Raw genomic sequence first — 8,058 nt, 5'->3', positions numbered from 1 at the left:
TTTTCATGAAGTTCCCTAAACTTACTTGAAAACGTAATGTCCTCTGTTCTTACTTGTATGTTGAGGAGGAAAAGGGTAAATGATCAGATTAATACAACTGTGAAAGTCAGTTGTTTTAACATTAAAAATAGTATAGTCTCTTTCTTGATTTGAGAGAATGAATCTAATGAATTACCAGGAAAGTTTATGGAATAACCTATTAGATTCTTATGCTATTTCTTTCATCCAAAAGTATGCTTTCTGCTCAGTAACATTAACAAGTTCTATTATCATAATACCCTTGCATTTAAGGCTATTTAACAAGTCTCCTTTACATAATGTGTACTGTGTTTCACAAATATTTTCACATTCTGATTCTAGTTGCCTTTGCTTTAAGTTCATCCTTCAAATTATACCTTGTGTGGTGACAGCTACTTTTAAGGTTACTATTTACTATTTATTAACAGATGAGGGCTGAGTAGTTTCAACCTCTGGAGGAAGAAAAACAATTGTATAATTATATCATGGGTTCACCCTACGGAACTAAAAATAGCTGAGAGAGACATGCCTGAAAGTTACCTCTCTTGTGATTGTTTTTCTTAGAGCACAAACTTGATGAAGAACTCACAGCTTTGAGGTAGAGCTTGGAGTTGGGTTTTTCGTTTTGCATAGTTGTAGGTCTTAGGATGGTGCCTGGCACAAAGTGAGGGCTTAAGAAGTGGTAGTTTTGCTATGACCATGCATTGATGGCATGAGCTTTCAATGGGCTCTTGTGTGAAACTATTTTAGTCCACTTGTTAATTCAGGATGCTATAATTAGAGTGGAGTAGTGATGTGTCTTGTGCCATAAGGAAGAAGTTTTGCATACCAGGTTAGGATCAGGAAGAAGGCAAGGTATCATTTTCATTTTACCCCCAGCTGTACTCCTGATTACATTTCAAAAGTAGTAATTGTTTTATAGCTTCCTCCAAACATGTAGTTCCCAAACGCAGCTCATCATCCGAGTCACCTGGAAAATTCAAACTACAGATTCCTTGGCCCTTTCCAAGACCTACTGAATCAGAATTGTGCCTAGACATCTGCATTTTTAGAAGCCTCTCCATCGACTATTTTACATCTAATTTTGAAAGCAGTGCTATATAGACAGCCTTTCATCAAAATGCTATACTTCCAAGAAAACATTCATCCGGGGAGGGAAGGAAACTACTGGCTGAGCACTTATGTGCCAGAATTTCAGTTTGGTTAAAAATATCATTTCACATGATTTTTGCAGCAACCCTTGCAAGTATATATTAATTTTCACTGTATCATCAAGGCACTAAGATAGGGTGCTGAGAGGAAACCAGCTATCCTCAACCTCACTCACCCGGAAAGTAGCAGAGCAGTAACAGATCTAGATGCTCGTGTTTCCAAAGCCCACTTTTTATCAGTGCTAATAAAATTAGTAGTTTTAACTTTTAAAAGGCACTGGAGTTTCTTTCACGTGCTTGCAGACACTTTGAGAAAAGCCATTTTACTGAGGGTCAAATTTGTAATCAGGAAGTGGGAAACAGAGAAAATAAAGGGCTTGCTTGAAGTCCCCATCTGTATCAGTGGCAAACCAGTAACAAGAACCATCTTTATAAACAATGAACTACACTCCAGTTGTTCAAGCCAGAGACTCTCATTACCCTATCCCCAAGGGCTTAGATTTTCTCTCCTAAATATGTCTATTTCCCTCCACCTCCATGATCACTGCCATGTTCCAGGATATCAGCGTCTCTCATTCCCAGTATTAACCAATACTCCCCACTCTAAGCCATTCTCCACCCAGCAAACAGACTTAGATTCCAGCCTGGTCAGGTCACCATGTCTACCTGAAACCCTCCTTGCCAATGGCCCTCAGATGTATCTCAACGTGACCATCACAATTTTGCACCATTTAAATCTCGTCCACTTCAACTTAGTGCCAACTCTCTCTACTTTGGACACACTGACCTTTACTCAGTTCCCAGAATATACCATGCCCCTTTCTGCTTCAGAGGCCTTGTCCATGACACCTCCGGTTAGGAGCAGTTCTCCTCTGAGCCCATCAAATCTCAGCTTATCTTGCGCAGGGACATCTCCCCTGACCAACCATGCACCGTACATCGCTCAGGTGTTTTATGTGCTCTCATACATCCTTTTCCATAGTTCTTATTCCACCATCACCAAGTTATTTTAGAATTTATTAAATATGTCTTCCCCACTAAACTATAAACTTCATGAGTGCAAGGATCTTATCCATTCCTCTCTTCCCAGTTCCTAGTGCAGGGCCTCCCCGAATGTTGCTCCATGAAGATTTGTAGAATAAATCAAACTCGCCTGATGTTTACCCTGAATGGATTTGCTTCTATAGAAGTCATGATATATGTACATGTAGCAAAAGGCTCATTAACTGCAGCAACTCTTTTTTTCTGTTACAGGACTATTTAATTGTATTAAGCAAAATACTTATTACTTATCCAATTCCTTGTATATATAAGACAATATACTCATAATTAAATAGAATTTTATACCAAAATTGCTTCCTGATTTGTATTGTTTGTCATTATTGCTGGCTTTGATAATTATATTATCCAAATATGACATAAATGAAAAGTAGGAATTCATAACAAAGTATTAAAATATATACTAAAATAATGTCTCATTATAAAATAATTTCATGTATTTGCTTGTTTTATATAATGGCTAGATGGCTTTAAGAGGAACGTGATAATTGGCTTACCTTATTTAGACTTTCACAGAAAGAAACTTTATTTTCAATTGCAAGCCACATTCACCGAGATAATGGAACCTCGCAGTCCCCCTTGTTGTTCCCGGAGATTGAGCATGCACAGATACTCTCATTCGTAGAGAATTTCCCTTTTTAATAGAGATTAGAATGATATAGTCAACACCTGGTTTGAAACTCAGGTACTAGCCCCGGCTAAATTGAAGCAAATCAGGCGTTCCCCAACTTATCTGTCTGCACATTGGATTCACCTGGGGAGCTTCAAGAAACTATTGGTGAGCGGTGCGACGGTGGCTCAGTGGCAGAATTCTCGCCTGCCATGCCAGAGACCCAGGTTCGCTTCCCAGAGCCTGCCCATGTCAAAAAACAGACAAAAACAAAAGCAAGCAAACAACAACAAAAAACCCCCCAGAGACTATGATTGATTCGTCAGGGATATGCCCTGAGCTTTGAAAGTGTTTAAAGATTAACATGTGATTCTAATGCATGAACAGGTTTGGAAATCACTGCCATTAGTTTCTCTTCATCAGACACAGTAGCAGAAGTGCTGTATCTACCTTGATTTTGGAATGGATCTGTGGAATGCCATGTTAACTTTGAAACTGGAATTTATGCCTTGACTTTCTTAGACTTGCCACAAAGGATAGCAGCTTGGAGTGGGGATGCTCAGGGCAATTCTATACTTGGGAATCTTTCATAACCTTTGTGCCAAGGTCCAGGACTGAGACCAATTTCAATACAAGTTTTAAGTTTTGATAGAAGGCTTACCACTGAGTGGGAAAATGCAAAGGACTAAGAATAATATATATATTATTACAAATACCAACCTCCAAAAACATAGCTGGGTTGTAGGATGAATTATAACTCTGTATTTGTTAAAAGGTGGAGTTTAAAGTGAATTTCCAAAATGAGTTATTAGCTGACAATATCCATGGTTATTGGCTCTAGCAAAGTACCAGCTAAATGATTTTGTAACAGAGAAATGATCCTAGAGGGAATAGACTCATTTACACCATTATTACCGTGTTCTAACTTCACAAAATTCCCAGAGCATAGAATGCAATTCAAAACCAGTGACTTCTGTGCCTAAATGGACATTGAAAGGGCCACTGAACTTCTGAAAAGTTTGTGGTCTTAAAAATACTGAAATCAGTGTTCCAATGGCACATATTTAAACATCTACTGTGGCCGTAAAACACTTGACAAGCCTTTCATGTTTTTTTCTCTTCAACGGAAGGGGCAGACACATATTCCATCGCCATGACAGCTTGTGCAGCGGCTTCCTGGTGACGCAGGTCTGTTGTTGAAGAGCCAGAGAGTATGCAGCATGTTGTTTAAGTATTGTTAAGAAAAACAGTAAACCACCTGCTTAAACTGATCTCTAGTGTCTTCTAATTCTTTGGACTTGAGTCTCTAAATAATTGAATCTTGATCTCATTTGAGGTGGGGAAAATACACACAGGTGGCTTAACTTCTAATTATTTCATGCCCAGTGAAAGGCACAGGTGTCAAAGTCTTAAGGATTCTGGTCCTTCATTTAATGCATTAAATCTTGTTTTTTTCTGTTTCCAACAAAACACCAACTGCCCCGTTAATCTAAAATGATGTCCGTGGCGCTTTTTACTATGCACTCTCACTTATATTAACTCCTCTGACGGTTCTGATTTGCTGCTGTTGCTGCTTTGAAAGCTTTAATATTCTCTAGGACCCTTGTTCTCAATCACAGCTTCTTGTTGGGTCATCTGTGGGACTCTAAAAACTACTGATGTTCACGTCCTATGTGCAGTCCTATATTAATCAGCCTTTAACTCCTTTTTATGCATTGAATATGTTTTGGAGAGTTTTCAAAACAATATGTAGAAGCTTGCCACATTCTTTTATAAAGTTTTCATATAATGTGCCTGAGTGCCTGTTCAATTCCATTTTGATTGGCAATACACTTCCAATTTTTCATTCTTGCAAGCAATGTGGCAGTGAATACTTCTTGTATATTCCTTTGTGCATATGTATAAGTTTCACTAAAAATACATACTTAGTGTCTTTTTCTTTAATATTTGAGAGATATTGCTAATTGCTTTCCAATAAGCTCAGCCATATTGCTTTCCTACCATCAGTGTTGGAGAGGGGACACAATTCCTTGCAACTTTCCTACTGGAAGAGACTACTGATCTTTAATTTTTAACTAATTAATGGGTGAAAATTGCTCATGCGTAGTTTTAATTTGCTTTTCAATGCTTATCAATGAAGTTGACATCATTTAAAATGTTTATCGCCCATTCCTATTCCTGTTCTGTCTTTTATTAGGAGATTAAACTCTCTAGTCCCTATTATGGCAATGGTTTCCACACCATCGTTCTAATTAAAACCAATCTCCTAGGCAGGATTTTCAAATTTCTACCAGGAAATAATGCACAGTTGTTTACTACAGCATCAAGTTGTCTCATGATGTTTATCTGGATCTCACAGTCCTATTAATGGTGGGAGTATTTCTCAAAGTGGGCCATCTGCATCAGAATCACACACATGCTTACCTAAAATGTAAATTCCATAGTCTCAGGGTGAATCACAGTATCTTTGCATGAACACACAAAAACTGGGTTTAAAAAAAAAAATGCCCATAAAATTCTTATGAACACAAAGTACATAGGGAATTAAATGTTAGATATGCTTAGTTCTTTTTTTTAACAAGCAAGTGGAGAGAATTTTGGATTAAAGAAAACTCAAGTCCTTAAATTACCATGGAATTAAAAACAAAAAAACAAAAAAGAACCCTGATACAGAGGTTACATTTAATGGCATTTTTAAGATCTCTCCAAGTGGCAAACAAGTTAGCCACTTAAAAATATACATTTTAAAATCTAATGATAGCTAGCTTCCTGTAAAAGCTGCTTAAGTAACTATTTGTTTCTATAATTAATAGAAACATTCTAATCGCACAGACAATTTTTGTGTGGCATGTTAATTGCTAGCAGGATTTCCATTTATGAAAAAGAGGACGTGGGAATGGAGGAAGGGGACTGCGTTCTGATTCCAAGCCTGTGACGGGATGACATGCTCCAACCAGCAGACAAGAAAGGAGGGCTGGAGAGCATCTGCCGAGCAGAGATGTCAACAGGAACAACAGCCAGGCAGGAAAGGACAAGGGAGAGATGGTGAAGCAGGAGAGACTAAGAAAACACAATTAAAAAAAAAAAAAAAAAGGGAGCTGGGGAAGAAGTAGTAAGGAAAACACCTTAAAAACATGTAGCAGAATGCATGGGTGGTTCAGTGGTAGAATGCTCTCCTGCCATGCGCCCCAAAATGAATAAATAAACAAATGATAAATTTAAAAACATATAGAGAGAGGAGACTGCCACAGTTGCCACCACATTGGAGGTTTCTGGTTCTTTCCTTTTCGTCTTTAATTTGGGTGTCTTATTATGAATAATCAAAAGCAGCAAAAGCCAGTGCTACCAGGCCAGTGTTTTAAAACTAGGAAAGGAGATGAAAAAAGAGAGGTTTGACTCTACTCAATTTCAGGACTGTATTAGTCAAGGCTTAGCTGAAACTGGTACTGATTTGGAAGCAGTAGCAAAGTTTCTTGATGCTTCTGGAATGAAATTTGATTACAGCCAACATGCCGGAATGCTCTGACATTCTGGCGGCTGGTGAAATGCTGGTCCCAGATGGTACACTGGCAGATGGTATGATGGATACAGATGTCTGTATGTTTGCAGCACCAGAAGACCTAGAGACCATGAAAGCATTTGCTCAGGTTTTTCACAAGTTAATCAGGTGCTATAAATACCTAGAGAAAGGTTTTGAAGATGAAGTTCAAAAGCTGCTGTTCTGAAAGGATTTTTCAGAGTCGGAAAGGAACAAGCTGGCTATGCTGACTGGTGTTCTGGCTAATGGGACATAATACATCCATTCTTAATGGCCTTTATAATGAGAATTTTGCGTTAAGAAATTTGGTTTCAGAAGCTTTCGCTGTAAAACTCTGTAACTAAAATAACGATAAATGAAAAAAATATCAATACTTAGCTGCGTGTCTTTGGAAAGTCAGCGTGGATAACAGATTGATGGACCTTTTTCCTGCCAATAAGCAAAGCGTTGAACACTTCACAGAGTGTTTTGCTGAGGCAGGCTTGAAAGAGCTTTCAGAGTATGCTCAGAATCAGAAAACCGGAGATCTTAAAAAGCTCCAGAAAGTACTTCAAGAACAGATGTCACATGGTAATCCATTTAAGGATATCATTCTAGATGCCAAAGAGATGAAAAACAAACAAAACAAAATCCTGGAACTAGTTGTCATTGGAATAGTCTGGTCAAGTGTAACAAGCACTGTGGAATGGAAAAAAAAAAAAAAAAAGAGGCAGTTATAGCAGAGCAAGCCATCAGGCCCCTGAAGCAATACAGCCCTCTACTTGCTGTCTTTGCTGCTCACCCAAGGTCAGTCTGAGCTGACTCTGTTACTGAAGATTCAGGAAGACTGTTGTGACAACACTCATTTTATAAAAAGCCTTCTAGAAAACAGTAGTACTTTTATATAAAGCTAAAGTCCTGAGTAAAGAGCCCATTCTGAAGTGGTATAAAGACACACATGTTGCAAAGGGGAAAAGTGTCTTCCTTAAGGCAACAAAATTTTTTGTAAAGTGGCTCAAAAATGCTGAAGAATAATCTGAGTGTGAAGCTTAAGAGGGGACTGAGTTTTTTTATTCTGTTGTTGTTATCGTATTTTAAAAAGTTTTTTTTTTTATTTGGTGACATATAACCTATACGAAAAAGTAATAAATCTCAAAGTACACTGTAACAAATAATTATAGAATAAATTTCAGAGTTTGGTATAGGTTATTGTTTCGCAATTTTAGATTTTTCCTTCTAACTGCTCTAAGACACTGGAGACTAAAAGAAATACCAATATAATGATTCAGCAGTCATATTTATTTGTTAAATCTTTTCTCCTCTGTTATGACTCCTCCTTCGCCTTTGATTCTTCTCCCAATCCTTAGGGGTATTTGGGCTCTTCCCCTTCTAACTTTTTCATGTTGGAAAAGGGTGTTGATAATAAGGGATGGGGGATGGAACTAGTTGATGTTCTTGGAGAGGCTGGCCCCTCTGGGTTTCAGGACTTATCCAGCCTAGGAACCCATCTGGAAGTGGTAGGTTTCTGGAAAGTAATCTTAGTATGTGAAGCTTTTGTAGAATCTCAGATTGAGCCCAAGGTGTTCTTTAGGGTTTTTGGTTGGGGGTTGGCAAATTGTGGTAATTAGCAGTATCTAGCTGAAGTTCACCTAAAAGTAGCTAGCCTCCAGACTAGCCTCTTGACTCTATTTTAACTATCTTAG

At 38.1% G+C, this 8,058-nt stretch overlaps 1 pseudogene; it reads left to right on the top strand.

The window, feature by feature from the left end:
- The first annotated feature begins 6,150 nt into the window (after positions 1-6,150).
- Positions 6,151-7,453, top strand: LOC143653384 (eIF5-mimic protein 2-like; annotated as a pseudogene).
- Positions 7,454-8,058: the final 605 nt, after the last annotated feature.

The sequence above is a fragment of the Tamandua tetradactyla genome, chromosome 13 (genome assembly GCF_023851605.1).
Source record: "Tamandua tetradactyla isolate mTamTet1 chromosome 13, mTamTet1.pri, whole genome shotgun sequence".
Taxonomy (NCBI): domain Eukaryota; kingdom Metazoa; phylum Chordata; class Mammalia; order Pilosa; family Myrmecophagidae; genus Tamandua; species Tamandua tetradactyla.
This window is presented reverse-complemented; position numbering and strand designations above follow the sequence as displayed.